The sequence below is a fragment of the Brassica napus genome, chromosome C8, assembly GCF_020379485.1.
Source record: "Brassica napus cultivar Da-Ae chromosome C8, Da-Ae, whole genome shotgun sequence".
In the NCBI taxonomy this organism is placed as follows: Eukaryota; Viridiplantae; Streptophyta; class Magnoliopsida; order Brassicales; family Brassicaceae; genus Brassica; species Brassica napus.
This window is the reverse complement of record NC_063451.1, coordinates 47,214,291-47,231,751: the sequence shown is the minus strand read 5'-3', so window position 1 is coordinate 47,231,751 and position 17,461 is coordinate 47,214,291. Positions and strand designations below refer to the sequence as shown.

Genomic DNA, 17,461 nt, shown 5'->3' with positions numbered 1-17,461 from the left:
TTGCTTCTTTAAGCCGGCCTTGATAATGAAATTGTGATTGAATTGTTGTATCAGATGTGTTTTTTGAGTCACCAATAGGCTATAGTGAATTTGAATTTGAGATTGAATTTAGTCATGTCTATGAATATAGGTGTATGATGATAATGCTTCTGTTTTTATGCCATGCATTTTGGTTTGACATGTCAAAAGGTGGAAGAAGCAGCGTTATCAACGTGATGTTGATCCCCTTCAAGAAGGTATCAACGTGTCAAAGGTAAAGAATTAACATTAGAAATGGTTGATTCACGTTGTATAGTTTTCAAATTGCCCGTCTTGGTTTTGCTTTATTAATTAGTTTTAAAATGTTTTTTTGTTTTGTTGACCGTGGGGTTCCCAGGCGGTAAGCCCAGACTAATCCCCACGAGGCCTTCCATCCGGGCACGCACGGTTATAGGCGGGAAGGTGGCCAAGGCGACTCGAACCCAGGGCGGGCACTCCAGCCGGAGTTCCAATACCACTAGACCAAGAGCACTTGGTTAGTTTTAAAATGTTCGATGTACCGATTTGTACCAATTGCTTAATAGAACCGAATATATAAGTGATTGAACCAAAATAATACTACCAAATAATATATGCTCGCGGTTTATGTTATGTCCGTACGTATATGTGTTTTCCCTAAGTTAAGTTTTGGACCTACATTTTTTTTTTTGAATTGACTATTAAGCTGCTACGTCGGACTAATTGGCATCCTAATTAACTGACAACTAAGACCATGATTATCCGGGGTCCTTAATGGGTTTCTTAGTGCGTGGACCCCCACAAAACTCTTAAGGATCGGTTACAAAAACTACTAATTAAGAACCGATTTTAGTGAGTTTCTTACACTGTTCACGGGCCCCACTGACACGTGGCGGCCCGCGATTGGTTTGATTTTAATTTTTTTTTTTTTTTTTTTTTTTTTAAAACTAAGAAACCCATTGGGTTTCTTAGGGATAATCATGGCCTAAGCAAGACTCTTTTTAATTATTACAAACTACATGTTACAACTTTTTAAATGTTTCTCTATTAATATATACTAGATCTCGATCTGTGCAACCGCGCAAGTTTTTTTTTTTAATTTTAAATTGGTATATATTATAATATATGTGTCTATCAATTTTTAAAACATAATAAGTTTACGGTATATTTTTTTCATTGAATATATTTTTTTAAACTTTCACATGTATTTGTATCTTCTTCTATATATATATTTTCGGATTATTATTTCATTATTAAAATCATAACTATATATATGAAGATTAGTAAAATATTGTTTTATTGTCATATTCAAAGATATTACAATATTTCACAAATTTAGAAAGTTTTTAAAAAATTAAACTTTTCGCTTCATAGATTTATATTATCGAGTAAATAATTAAACATTTAGCTTTTGTTTAATTTTTAAAATAAGCTATATAGTTTAAAATTTGTTTTCACTGGTTTAAGGTAGTAAAGATTAATCATTGTTAGATAATCTGATTTTTTTTATTTAAAAAAAAATCTTTATAGTTTTAAAAGTTAACATTGACAAATATTTAAATATTTAACATATAGAGGTATATTATTACAACATTAAATTATATCTATTTAATTTATACTATCTATAAATCCAATGAATCATCTATTATTTAAATCCAATTATTGATAGCCCAATAAAAATTTCTGGTATGCTCAAAATTTAAATGATAAGATTAAAGATTAAATGTAACATGACTTTGTAGGAATAGGTCCATTAGGACCATTTTTAAAAAAATCACGCATGAATCAAGGTTGTGACTTCTGTTTTAATATATAAGATGAGATAATAATTTCTGTCTACCAGAAAAATAAAATACGAACAATAATTTTTGTGAAATTATTAATTTTAAAACTGGGAATAATTTGTTGTGTGTCGGTTAATTGATTCATTTCCGAGTAATACTTTTACTTGTGTAAAGGAGCACACATGAACAAAAATGAAGTGATGATGAGATGAGATCGAGAATAAAAATATAGACACTAGTAAATAAGATTCGGGTCTTTGCAAAGATTACTATGGATATGCTTTCCACTAACACGTAACTTGCATATTATTAATTATATCCCAAAATAGTTTATTAATTCTACTTCTGGAAAATCGTGATGCATACGAAAAAGATTTAAAACAATTGAATTGACTATTTATGTCATCTGTTTAATTATGCATACAGATAAAAACTTGAAAATTATACTCTTTGAACTGAAGTATTAGAATGGTGGATAACCTAATCATAAAATAACTCGAGAGACGGTGTGAACGAGATTGAACACAAAGAAAAATCACATGATATTTTTAAGATTATTAACCAAATCTTTCAAATCTGCCAAAAATTAACGTATTTAGAACCTATGAACCGAATGAGTAAATGTAGAGACCTATTAACCATGGACAATCGGTAGCGTTACATGCTTATGATTTACTAGTTTCAAACCGTCAACATCAATTAAAGTTGTAATGCAAAAATAATGCTAACCAGAGTGCGTTAACTTTTAGCATATGAAAGAAGCAAAGAAGCTATTGAATTAAATCAGTTAGCAAATTAATGTTCTAAAATTTTGAAAGATTAATGACGTTGGAAAGGCGCCAAACTCCTGCCTTTAAAACTCACAAAGACAATTTTGATTGGAAGGTTAAATTAGGTTGACAACTGAGTAGCAAACAAATTACGTAGATAGATACGGAGTATAATTTGCTCACGTGTAGGTATAATTTAATAATATACTTGTAATGTATGTGTGTGAGTGAGAGAGAGTGGCACTGTTAAAATCTGTCAAATGACTTGTTATTAGTAACAGACTAAGCTCCGTAATCTGTATATACATATTATTATCGGACGTAAAATCATCGGTAATGCGTCTATTAATTTTTTTTATCTAAATGCATGGACCATGGTTAAATTAAGCGTATTACACATATTTTGAGGGATATATTGTCGAGATCTGCGATTTCTTTTATTCTCCCTCCATACGCTAGTCTACTATACATTTATTGTTAGAGGAATTTTTAAATCTTTCTTGAACTCGAAAAAAGCAGATGAATATGGGTTTGAGTTTTTTTTTTTTTTGATAACCGAGTGTCCTGGTCCTACCGTGGTGGTCCAGACTAGAGACCGAACCCTTTAGCGGCGCGGACGCACACCCGAGGGTGGGTCATGGCTAGGCAACGGTCTTCGGTCTCGGGCGCCAGAGCAAGTCCGCATGTAAATTCCCTGGTGGCCAGTGCGAGTCAAACCCGGGACCGTATTTGCAGCCGCAAGCCGTTTACCACCAGACTAACTCGTCCTGGTTATGGGTTTGAGTTTAATACCTATTATTACTGCTATACTACATAGATTGGTTAACAATTTAACATCAATCTTTATTTAGTTAACATCAATCTTAATTTGATACTGCTGAATTTTTTCTAAGGGCTAGGTAGTTAGAATGAGACAGCTGAATCAATTTCAAGTACTTTTGTTAATTACATGTATATATATATCCGACTGTCGGGCTGTTAGCTATACACCTATATACCTATACTAATCCTAATCCATGCAATGTTTTCATTAATTAAACATTCACTGGAAATAATTGATATGCTCCATGAGATTGTCCTTGTCAAATAATATTGTCCAAAGGTACCATATCTTTTGACTTGTAAGACCACTTCCATCGAGGGGTTCCTAAGGAGAATTTCAAGCAAAAAAAAAAAATTAAATGAAAAAGGCCAAAAAAAGAAAGGACCGGGTCTTAGATTGGGTTTTATAGAACTGGTAAGGAACCTTTACGTGTCATCGATCACCTCTTAATGTCTCTCTCTCTCTCTCCTTTGCCTCGTGAAATCAGTTTGGCTTCCTCATCCATTGTTGAACGGAATCACCGAATATTGTAATGAAATCGATTGTCCCGGTCGTTATATATGGCTGGTGTGTTAGGTATCTACGGTCTCATCATCCTGTCATCATCAGTACCAGAATCAACCCTAAGGCCAAGTCTTACTACCTCTTCGACGGATACACTCATCTCTCCTCCGGTCTCGCTTGTGGTCTCGCCGGTCTCTCCACCGATATGGCTATTGGCATCGTCGGCGACGCCGGTGTTAGGTAATTGCAAACAAAGATTGAGTTTTTTTCGTGAAAAGATTGAGTCTTTCGTGTTAGATATGTTGGTTAGAGCTAAAAAGGTTGAATCCTTTCTTTTTACTTTATGTGTTGGTGTTTGTGATCTGATGTCGTTTTGTTGTGTGTTTTTTGCAGAACGAATGCACAGCAACCGAAGCTGTTTGTGGGGATGATATTGATTATCATCTTTGCTGAAGCACTTGCGTTGTATGGTCTCATTGTTGGTATCATCCTCTCTTCTCGTGCTGGTAAGTCTAGAGCCGAGCGAAAGTCGAAAAGTCTTTGCGTACGTGAGCTTAAATCCTTGTAAATTATATTAGTATAAATTATGATTATACATTAAACGGTCCTTTCAAGATTGATAAGAACATGTCTCTTGCTTGGAATGAGTATGGATGGGATCAGGTATTATGATCATTTGTAAACTATTTCCATGATTCTTATTACTGCTCTTAGTTTTTTTTGCTCATGAGAGTTGATTGAGAATTTATCTTGCAGGCTTCTAATCTATTGTATGTTGACCAGCTTGTTAGAACTGGTTTCAGCTACACCACAGACAAAAGTGATATCCGTCATGATGAAATGGGTTTGATTACGCAAGCATAGCATGATCGTTTAGAAAAGATTGTCCCACTGTACGAACTATCCATTAAGCTTTGTGGTACTTCCCTCCTTTCATTATCAAGTTTTTTTCTTAAAATTGCTCCATGTGTTTTGATGGATCATGAATCCTTGCTTGTTTGGGCATACAAGCGATCGTTCAAATGCTTGTATGATGAAGACAACAAAGAGTTGGGTTTGCAGCTCTGCACAAATCAGAAGCATACAAGCATTTGATGAATAATGAAGACAGAGAGAACATGAAGTGGCTGAAAGTGTTTAACAAGTATGATCTCTACGGCAAAAGCAAGGTTCGTATAAACGTGGAGGAAGTGAAGCCATACTATATCTCCCTTATCATCAAGGTTTGTATATTCTATATATACAAAATGTGAATTCAAGTTTCATATTTACAATCATTCAATTAAAAAAAAAAAAAATTAAGAACCTCAAAGAGGTTCTTACATTGGACCATGAGAAGTTTAATTATACTAACAAGGATTCTAAACTTTTCAAATCTCAAAATTAATTATTAAAGTATTGATTAGAGTCCATTATGGGTTCTTACCATTGGACTTGCTCTAAGACATTGAGATGTGAAGCATTATTCTTTCTTTTCGAATTTTTTTCTAACATTAAATTACACTAAAGATCTAAAAGGATTCGAAGATTATAATCAGAGGGAAACTCAACGGAAAGACAAATAACTAAAGCTAGATGAATGACAAAAGTGTTAAATGAGTGAAAAACTCATAAAGAAAAAAACTTAATTTTAATCCTAGCTAGAAACTTTTGTTCGAATGCACCTCGAAAACGACTTTGAAGTACCCGACTGAAAGAATATGAGAGGGTTGTGAGAAAGTATCTGATGATGATGAGAGGCTCTCCTTTGCAGCACAACTCGATGACCGTGTTTTCTCCGTTAAAGGTGCCGGTTGTCCCTAGGTTTAGTAGATTTTTTGTAAACAATTAATCTAATAGCTATACTCGTATAAATAAATAAATAAAATAAGTAATTGTTAATATAAATAAGTAACGATAATGTAATGACAGTTTGTGGTCCTCTAATGACAGGTTGTGGTCCTTTGATTATAATGGGTGATAGATGTAGGTTTGTAGTTTAATTTTTTGGAAGGACTGGTCGGAAAATCCCTTAAGGAAAAAAAAAATAATAACAATAATAAAATATATAATAATATTAAAACTTTAGTTTTTTTTAATATTAATGTTTAAAATCATTCTAAGCAAGTATTATACGGTATAGCGAACACTGATATTATCTTTCATTCTGGAATCCTATTAGGTTTGTTACCTGAAATGCTTTGTAGGCTTTTAATCGGACTCGTTGACTTACTGGCAGATACCCAAATCTGGTTTATATATTAAACTAGCACGCACTAGTCACTACTAGTCCATTTTCGAATCGATAGACGCGTAGTCCAGTCTGGCTCGTATAAACAATATAAATGGTTTTCCACGTTTGACATTTTTAAAAACTTTTGCATCGATATAAAGGAACCCTGATATGGTTGGTGTTACAGACATCTAAAAGAACAAATATGAGTCAAGGCTGTGATCTCTCTATTCTGGAAGAGCTAACGTCAAATGCGAAGCAAATACAAGATGATGTATTGACCAAGATACTTAAATCTAACGCAAACACAGAGTACCTCAGCCGTTTTCTCGAGGGGAGCTCCGACAAAGAGCTGTTCAAGAAGAACGTACCAGTGGTGAGCTATGAAGATGTTAAGCCTTATACATCGATCGTGTGGCAAACGGAGAACCCTGGGATATCATTTCGGGCGAACCCATTACTACGTTTAACCGAAGGTATACACTATACACCATCTTATCATTGAATAACTAGAGTTTCCTTGTTCCAAAAAAAAAACTAGAGTTACTTATTTACATATTAATGATTTATTTTATTTTTTTGTCCTAAAATTTGGCATATGAAAGATTTGTTGAATCAAAGAGTTATAAAATTGTTGTAATTGATGGTTGTTCAGCTCTGGAACTTCAAATGGGAATCAAAAGATATATCCTGCGAACAACATCTACTTTGAAAATCAGCTATTCGGCTATGCACTAAGCTCTGTCGTTATCTCCAAGTAATTAATATTTACATACTTCCTTTTTTTTTATGTCCTACCAAGTAATTATTTTGACGGCAAGACGGATTGATATCTTTCTGGTTGATATTTAAGGTATGCAGATGGTTATAAGCAAGGAAAGGTGATGATATTTACGTTCACTCACCGGATATCCAAAACTCCTTGTGGTTTGCCTATGGCTCCCGCGCTAACGAGCTTCATAAAAAGCAAATATTATTCGAGCATGGTAAAAAATTGTACAAGCCCGTACGAGATCGTACTGTGTCCAGATCCTAAACAGAGTAGGTATTGTCAACTTCTATGTGGTCTAGTCCAGAGAGACGAGGTTATAGGTGTGGGTGCTACGTTCCCTTCTGTCTTGGTTCGAGTAATCAATTTTCTTGAAAAGTACTGGAAAGAGTTGGCTAGTAATATTAGGTCTGGTACTGTCAGCAAGTGGATCACCGACCTTAGTTGTAGAGACTCCGTCTCTACCATCCTTGGAGAACCAAATGCTGAATTGGCAGATCTAATTGAACACGAGTGCAGCGGACACAAATCTTGGCAAGGTATAATTACAAGACTTTGGCCCAAAACCAAATATATTGAAACTATTGTTACAGGAACTATGTCTCAACACATCCCAGCATTGGATTACTACTCTAATGAACTGCCTCTGGTTTCCAAAGCTTATGCATCATCTGAAGCATTTTTCGGGATAAATGTGAATCCTTTAAGCAAACCACAACATGTCTCCTACACATTCCTACCCAACATGTCATATTTCGAGTTCATAGAAGTTGATGACGATGGAGGAACCACCGGTGAGATTGTTGATCTTGTGAATGTGAAGTTAGGTTCCTACTATGAGCCCTTAGTCACAAACTTTTCCGGTAATGTCCCTTTTAATTATACTTATTATTTAGGATTTTTAACTCTAAAACCCCTCGGCTAAATTTGTTTTGAATAAAAAATCTTAAAATAAGTATTTAACAAACAAACCAGCAAACTAATTTTATTTAATAAATTAAACTCTCGTCGGTCATAATTACCATTACTACCGGTAAATCTTTAGTTTAGAAATTTCTAAATTAAGTAAACATAGTTAAGGGTTTTTACCATTAAAAATAAAAAATAATTAAAAAATCCAAAATTTTATAACATTATCTAAAAAATAGTATCTTAAATTTTCAAAATTAGCATTTTTAAAAATTTCTGTAAATATATGAGTTTGATTTTTTTTAACATCAACATTATGTATAAATACATAATTTTTGTTATATTTTCTGGGGTTTTAAAATTTTAATTTATACATATGTAATGTTGATTTTAAAACAAATCAGACTCATATATTTACAGAAATTTTTAAAAATACTAATTTTGAAAATTAAAGTTACTAATTTTTAAATAATTTTATTATATATTGGATTTTTTTAGATTTTTTTTATTTCTAATGGTAACACTTCTCAACTATGTTAACTTAATGTAGAAACCTATAAACTAAAGATTTACAGGTAGTAATAATAATTATGACCGGCGAGGGTTTAATTTATTAAATAAAGTTAGTTTGGGGATTTGTTCGTTAAATACTTAGTTTGAGGGTTTTTATCCAAAACAAACTTAGTTGAGGGGTTTTAGAGTTAAAAATCCTATTATTTACCTACATCGAGATTACTTGTTTTTGTTTTAGCTAATTTTGTTATAATATTTCTTTTTTTTGTTTTTAAATTATTTTCTTAGTATATTATTATTATTATTATATTTTAATATTTTGTTGTTTTTTAGGTTTACACAGATGTAGAGTGTGGGAGATGTTTTACAGGTCACTGGGTTTTACAATAACACACCACAATTCAGATTCGTACGTAGAAAAAATACGGTTTTATGCGTCGATGTAGAGCCAACAACTGAAGAAGATATTTCAAAGGCGTTGGCTCGTGCAACAGTCGTTCTTGAATCTTCGGATTTGATTTTAACAGGCTTCACATGCTATGGTGACATCTCCACTGTTCCGGGTCACTACGTCTTTTACGTGGAGCTCAAAGCCAAAGTCAACAATGGCACCAACGTTCTACAATTTGATAACAAGGTGTTGGTGGATTATTGTTGTGTCATGGAGGAATCATTGAGTAGTCTTTATAGGAGACTTAGGGTAAAAGATGGACCGATCGGACCTCTAGAGGTAAGGGTTGTGCAACAAGGAACGTTTGATGCTCTCATGGAGTTTTTTTGTCGCCCGAGGTTCTTCAATATCTCAATACAAGACACCTATGTGCATAAACTCTGCTGAGGCTTTAAAGGTTCTTGAAGACAAGGTTCTTGCTCGGTTCTTCAGCGACAAATCCCCTCCTATCTGATCAAGATATGACCTATCTGCATACGGCGATGACGAACATCAGAAACAATTAGATCACCAATTAAGTTGAATAATAATGATGTGAGAGTGTTTTATGTGTGTTTTTCTTTTGTGTCGTCGTGTGGACATGTTAAGTGTAGTTGTTCAATGTTTTTTTTTTGGGAAAAATGCATTATTCAATTTGTCAAAAAAAAAATGCGTTATTCAATGTTTATCTTGCCATAAATCCGAGATTTTCTGTTATATACAGTTTGTCATAAATAGACGGCCAGTTTTAGGATTATTGATATGATTTCAAAAAATACCTTCAACCTTCAAATTAATAAAATACTAGGTTAAGATCCGCGCATCAACATTATATATATATATTATTTTATGTATTAAATATTTTTACATATTATGAAATAATAAATATATATTAAATAATTAAAAATCAGTAACTATTAAATATATAATTAAATTGGTGCGAACATATAAATCAATTTTATTAATCCAATTTTTTTTTAATATTTGATAGGGTATGTTATTAAATTTAAATGATACTAACATAGATAATACATTTTAGTATATTTTTAATATTAATATCTATTAAATAATGATTTCTACTCATATAGTTTTTTGATCATTTGTATCTTTTATAGAAAAAATTTAAATTACTGATAACAAAATTTTCATTGTGGGATTAATAGTTTTAGTAATTTATAATTTAAAAAAAAATAAGTTGCCAATGATCGTTCAAAACTTTTATCAAAAAAATTGTTCAAAGTAAATTTTGAAACTAAAATATTGTATTTTATATGGTTTATAGTTTAATTTAAAACGATATATTAATCATAATAATTAATTAAATTAGATTTTTTACTTATATAATTTTTGTAATCATTTGTATTTTGTCATAACAAAAATTTTAAACCATGGATCATAAAATTTGAATGTGGGACTTTTAACAGTTTTAGTAATTTATAGCCGTTCGTAAAAATTCAAAATATAACATATACATAAAAATCTAAATTTTTATTATATGGTTATTGTGGTTGTTTAATTTATTTAATAGTTTAAAATTAAATAAATATGACAGAAGATACACTACTTTTTATCAAATCTTTATTATTCAAAATCATTAATTGACATATACTCTTTAGCCACATTAGGCAATTCCGTAAATTTTATTTAAGAAAATAATAAAGTACATTAATGATGAATTTATTGTTAGTTTAATAAAAAGCTTATTATATAATTAGATGGACCAACATATTTCTCTAATGATTCTAAGAATCATTCTAGTGATGACATGTGGCTACAAAAAAAAGTTATAATGCTTCTCAAATAATATATAGAGGATTTTCGTCTACAGATGCAAGGCATGTAGCTGATTTGGTGAATCATGTAAAATCTATATGTAGTTTACTTTCTTGTTCTTTTATTTGTTTCTATAGTATCTTCTCGCATCTTTTATAACAATGTGAAATTTTTGGGATATCATTATGCGTGGTTAACCTAAGTAAATGTATGCAATTATCACATAATAACTATTTTGACATATAGTGTAATATATTTTTCAGTTTTCGTTTTTGGTTGCACAAGTGCGACAATATTTCTTCCCTTCCTTGAACCGTATAGAAGACAATAATGTTAACGGTCATTTATTCAAAGATTATCAGTAATCATCACTTAGCATCATCCTGATAAAACTCGAAATTGCATGTTGAAGTTTCTTCATCTTCATTTTAATTATGTATTGATGATAATATTATATTTCATTTTGGAATCCTATTAGCTTTGTTACCTGAGATCCTTTGTAGGCATTTAATTGGATTCGTTGACTTATTAGCTTGCTGGCAGATATCCAAATCTGGTTAATATATTAAACTAGCACGTGCTACTCCATTTTCGAAATCGATCTACGCGTATTCCAGCTTGGCTTGTATAAACAATATAAATCGTCTTCCACGCTTAACATTTTTAAAACTTTTGCATTTGTATAAAGAAACCCCCCGATATGGAGGGTGGTGAATCACACAACAAATATGAGTCTAGGCTGTGATCTCTCTGTTCTGGAAGAGCTAACATCAAATGCAAAGCAAATACAAGATGATGTATTGACCAAGATACTCAAAGCCAACGGAAACACAGAGTACCTCAGTCGTTTTCTCAAGGGGAGCCCCGAGAAAGAGCTGTTCAAGAAGAACGTACCGGTGAGCTACGAAGATGTTAAGCCTTATATCGACCGTGTGGCGCCAAACGGAGAACCCTCAGATATCCTTTCGGGCAAACCGATTACTGCGTTTTTCTGAAGGTATACACCATCTTAACATTGAATAACAAGAGTTTCTTGTTTACATATGAAAGATTTGATGAATCAAAGAATTATAAAATTGTTGTAATTAATGGTTGTTTAGCACTGGAACCTCAAGTGGCGTAAAAAAGATATTTCCTGCCAACGACAACTTTGAGGATATTCTATTAGGCCTTGCCCTAAGCTCCCTCATTATGTCCAAGTAATTAATTTCTACATATTTCCTTTTTTTTTAATGAAAGTAACGAAAATGGATTGATATATTTTTGGTTGATATTAAAGGCATGTTGATGGTTATAAGCAAGGAAAGGTAATGATCTTTAAGTTCATTCAGCCTATATCCACAACTCCTTGCGGTTTGCCTCTTGCTCCCTCGATAACCATCATCATGAAGAGCAAATACTATAGGAGCCCGGGAAAACGTAGTACAACTCCGGACGAGATCATAATGTGTACGGATCCGAAACAAAGTATGTACTGTCAACTTCTATGTGGTCTTGTCCAGAGAGACGAGGTTGTAAGTGTTGGTGCTCTGTTCCCTTCTGTCTTGGTTCAAATAATACGTTTTCTTGAAAAGTACTGGAGAGAGTTGTGCAGTAATATAAGGTCCGGTCATCTCAGCGACTGGATCACCGACCTTAGTTGTAGAGATTCTGTCTCTACCATCCTTGGAGAACCAAATCCTGAACTGGCAGATTTAATCGAAAACGAGTGTGGACAAGAATCTTGGCAAGGTATAGTTTCACGACTTTGGCCAAAAACTAAATGCGTTGAAACCATTGTTACAGGAATCATGGCTCAGTACATTCCAGCACTGGAGTTCTACTCTGATAAACTGCCTATAGTTTCCAGTATTTATGGATCCTCTGAAACTTTTTTCGGGTTAAATGTGAATCCTCTATGCAAACCACAACATGTGTCCTACACATTCCTACCCAACATGTCATATTTCGAGTTCATACATGTTGATGGCGATGGAGAAGCGACAGGCGAGATTGTTGATCTTGTGGATGTGAAGTCAGGTGGCTACTATGAGCCCTTGGTCACAAACTATTCCGGTAGTCTCCCTTTTAATTTTATATATTACTAAATAAATCAAAATAACTTCTTTTTGTGGTAACTAATGTTGTTGTAATACTTTCATGTTGGTTTAGGTTTATATAGATGTAGAGTGGGAGATGTTTTACATGTCACTGGATTTTACAATAACGCACCACAATTCAGATTCGTACGTAGAAAAAATACGGTTCTAAGTATCTTCGTAGAATCAACCACTGAAGAAGATGTCTTAAAGGCGTTGGATCGTGCAACAGTAGTTCTTGAATCTTCGGATTTGATGTTGACAGGCTTCACATGCTTTGGTGATGTCTCCACTGTACCGGGTCACTACGTTTTTAACTTGGAACTCAAAGCCAAAGTCACCAATGACACCAACGTTCTACTACTTGATGAAAAGGTGTTGGTGGAGTATTGTTGTGTCATGGAGGAATCACTGAGTAGTTTCTATAGAAGCCTTAGGAGAAAAGATGGACCGATCGGACCTCTAGAGGTAAGGGTTGTGCAACAAGGAACGTTTGATTCTCTCATGGAGTTTTTTGTCACCCGAGGTGCTTCTCTAACTCAATACAAGACACCTATATGCATAAACTCTGTTGAGGCTTTGAAGGTTCTTGAAGACAAGGTTCTTGCTCGGTTCTTCAGCGACAAATCCCCTCCTATCTGATCCAGATATGATCTATCTGGATACGGCTATGACGAACATCAGAAACAACTAGATCACCTAGTTGGATAATAATGATGTGAGAGTGTGTTTTTATGTGTTGTGTGTTTTTATTTTGTGTCGTCGTGTGGACAAGTTAAGTGGACATTATTATTTTTAAAGTCTTGTATTTGCTTCACAAGACTTTTGGGTGCCGTTTATACAATCACATATGTGGACAATAACAGAAGATTTGTCACGGCCTAGTAGCCTGGCCTGAGCTATACAGCATGCACATCTTTGGGATACAAACCCCATTTTGAGTTTAGCTTTCCTTTGTTTTTTTTTTTTTAAGATTCTTCAATGTATTAACACTAGCTTAGCTTTCATGCATTGTGTAGAGGGACGACCAAATTTCAAATGCTTGACTGTATCGTTACAATAATAGATTTTCAGACTTGAAGATTCGCAGCATGTGTTATATTGCACCTTTGCAGCAATGTAAGCTTTTTTTTTTTTATGATAACTTTGGTGTGATCTTAAAGGCTTTCTAGACCCAAAGACTAATCACCAAGAGGCCCATAGAAATCCAGGTTTTCTTGCCACTTAAGACGTCTATGGGTGGCCAAGGAGAATCGAACCCAAGGCGTAAGCTCCAGCTGGAACCCCTTTACCACTAGGCCAAGACCACTTGGTTTGCTTTTTTTTGTTTTCTGGATTCGTATTATTGGCTTGTTGAATTAATGAATTATTAGCACTATAAGACGTAAGACTTATAGTTTAAAGGGATAACTGGATTTTGATCCGCGCAATCGCGCAGATGTTTCTTTTCATTTTTCTATACATAACTTATTGTTTTTAAACATTAGTGGTATATAATTTTAACGTTAATCATATACATAAATGTTTATATAACTATTTCAAATACAATAATTTTATAATTTACATGTTATAATTAATCAATTGTTTTAAACCGTATGTATTTTTACTTCTTATTATATATTTATCTTATTGTATTTGCATTTAGTTATTAAGCAAATTAATATATTCATGAGAAAACATATTTGAAAATTATTTTGCATTTACTTATGCTAAATTATGATCCGTGTTTCAAAGCTGTATTTCTTTTTACTAATATTTTTTATGCTTATTCATTTTAGATAATATATTATTGTATATACAAAAGTCTAGGATATGTTAATTTTTAAACATGTATTATATGGTTTGCCAATTTCAAGCCGTTCTATCATCATATTATATTTTTAAAATAAATAATTTATATTTATGAAAATAAAATTTATAAATTTATCAATTGAATATACTTTTATCATATTTATTTAAGTATAATAATTGTATTTTAACATGATCATGACTACAAAGTAGATAAAATAGGATATAATTTAATTATTTTCATTTTATAAACGATGACTTAAAATACATTCAATTATTGTTAAAATATTTTTACACAGATTTATTAGAATTTTTAAAATATGATATATAAATGTATATTATATTTATATTTAAAATGAAAATATATTATGATTAAAGTAGTTACAAAGATTTTATATTATAAGTTTTAAAGAAATACATGTTAATTTTTATACATGTATTATATAGTTTGCTAATGTTAACCCATAATATCAATGTATTAGATTTTATTTTTGAACATAAATATTTTATACTTACGAAAATAAAATATATAAAATTTATAAATTGAATACAATTTTATTATATTTAGCTCAATATAATAATTTTCTTTTAATATGATTGTTACGAATGAGATTTTGACCATCGGAGAATTCGATCCACATAATTTTTTTGATTAATTGCTTGGTTGATTGCATATGAGATATTATCTCATATTTAATATAGATATATTCCCTAAACTGCTAATTCTTGTGTATGTTGCATCAAATCCATTAATTAGCTGATCACAAGTTTATAACTTATCAATCCACAATAATGGGACCAATCCGCACTACATCTAGATTGCTCAACAACAATTTAGACCTAGAGGTGGTAGTGTCTCCATGTAATTCTTGCAAACAAACAACTAATTGATTCTTACCAATAATCTTGTTCAATTATTGGACAAAAGAAATCGTTAAATTAAAAGCATTTTGACTAAAAAAGAGAGCATATGCTTACACTGATTTAGGCGTGTAATGTATATAGTAACATATATATATTTCAATCATCTTTTAAAATAAGTTGTTTTCTTTAAATCTTAAGCATTATGGACCAGAATTATTTTGTGGAATCACCCATGACTCCTCTATACTATAACATACATGTGATCGATTTACAAACATAATATTTGTCCACTTCTTTTCTAAACAAAATTTTGTCAAATAGTAATGTAATCTCTTTTGTTTTCGGAGTTGTATTTGAAATCAAGCTAATTCATGTGGTATTAGCAGTGATTTTTTTGTATATCTATTTGTCTAGTTATCAATAATTGAAAGAGCAATTGTTCAAGTCAAATATGACATCATACTCAATCATGATGGTTAATAAAATAAAAATTTAAGGGAATCAGTTGAAAACAAGTTCAAAAACAAAATAGTTGAGTTAAGATACATTTAAAGAATTTTATAATAGTATATTCTCGTTTGTAAGCAACAAAAATGGATATTTAAAAAGAAAAACAACAAAAAATTCTATTAATAAAAAAAATCTACTGCAAAAACATACCAAAAGTATGTGTACATACATAAAATAAATAATATGTGTAAATAAATAACCAATTAGAATGGCTATGAGAAAATAAAATAAAACAAATTCACTAAAATATCCGTAAATGTGTTATTTTCTCATTCTTAACCGTTTAATATGTATACAGTAGACCCATTTTCTCTCTTTGTAGCATGTTTATCACAAGTGGATACCTATTTTACTTTGTTATTAATTAAAAGTATATTTCATCTAGGCATTTGATTAACAAATAATTATTATTAGTTAGCTAGTTAATGGGTTTTCTTTTTTCAAACAATTAATTAATGGTTACAGACAGTGTGAAATAATATATTTTGAGCTACGTCGGGTCCACATTTGATTTAAAGATTGAATTCCTAATCAAAATGTACATATGTGTATGATTTGATTCCCTTCTGTAACTTGGTCAATGTTTAATCTCTTACAAAATAATGAATAAAGATTATGACACACCTAAATATAATATTACAGAGCACCACAGACTAATCATTTCCGATCAACTAAGAACATTTTTTTTTTACCGGGGTATCCCAGATCCATGGAAAGATCCAGACTAATCCCCAAGGGGAGGTGCAGCCCACGGATAGACCCTCTCTCCGGGCATTCAAATGGACCCTAAAGCATAGACACATATCCGTGTTATGTGACCAGGATAATTGTGACTTAGTTTCGCGCAGCAGGTGGATCGAACCTGAAACGTGTTGGCGTCTCAGTCCCGTCTCCTTACCACTCGACCGCAATCACCCGGTCAACTAAGAACATATTTCCTCAAAACTTAGATGCACATGATCAATTTGGCTAAGCTTTTGATTTTGCTAAAGAATTATTGTGAAACGAAATAAACTTCTCGCCAACAACTTTTTTCTTACCGAAACTAGTGAGCTAAAATTTGTAACTTTTTCCAATTTGGCAAGTTAACAATAAGTGTCTTCTTGAGTTTATTCACAAAAAAAAAAAGAAAAAGAGAGAGACTTTGGACTAAATCAGATGCGCCTCCCTGCAGCGCGCCATGTGGCATATATCACTTTTTTACAGCGTATCCAAATTGTTTTATCTGTTTTATGTTAAAGACACGAAACTATACGAAATATGTTTCATTTAGTCAAAAATGTTTCCATTTACTCCTTACCGTTTTCATATCTCCTAAAAGAATCCCCTTACTATTTAAATTCCAGATGAGGTCACAAAGATTCTTATTTGATAATTTGACCAAAGACAAAAGAGATGGTCTAAATTAAAAAAAATTGTGGCTCATATTAGATGGCAGTTTTTTTTTTTACAGCAAAAACATTTACAGACTCAACTTGATTCTGTAAACCAAATTGGGAACTTCGCACCATGTGAACGACGAAAGACGGTTGTTTCCTATCACTGCATGCTAAGCTATCCGCCCGTAAGTTCTCCGTCCGTGGTAAATGAACGATGTTTGAGTTGAAGAAACTTCTTTTTAAGAGCTTAAGATGACAGAGTATTAAACACATTTACGAAATGTACTTAGTTTTCGTGTAAACTGTTTCCATCTAAAAGTTAGTTTAGAATTAAATATCTTACGGTTGAAACTTGAAA

The 17,461-nt window shown here is 32.2% G+C and overlaps 3 pseudogenes; all 3 read left to right on the top strand.

Annotated features, from left to right (window-relative positions):
- Positions 1-3,722: 3,722 nt before the first annotated feature.
- On the top strand, positions 3,723-5,210 carry LOC125591326 (annotated as a pseudogene).
- Positions 4,890-9,393, top strand: LOC106412332 (annotated as a pseudogene).
- A 1,721-nt stretch (positions 9,394-11,114) lies between these two features.
- On the top strand, positions 11,115-14,428 carry LOC106414587 (annotated as a pseudogene).
- Positions 14,429-17,461: the final 3,033 nt, after the last annotated feature.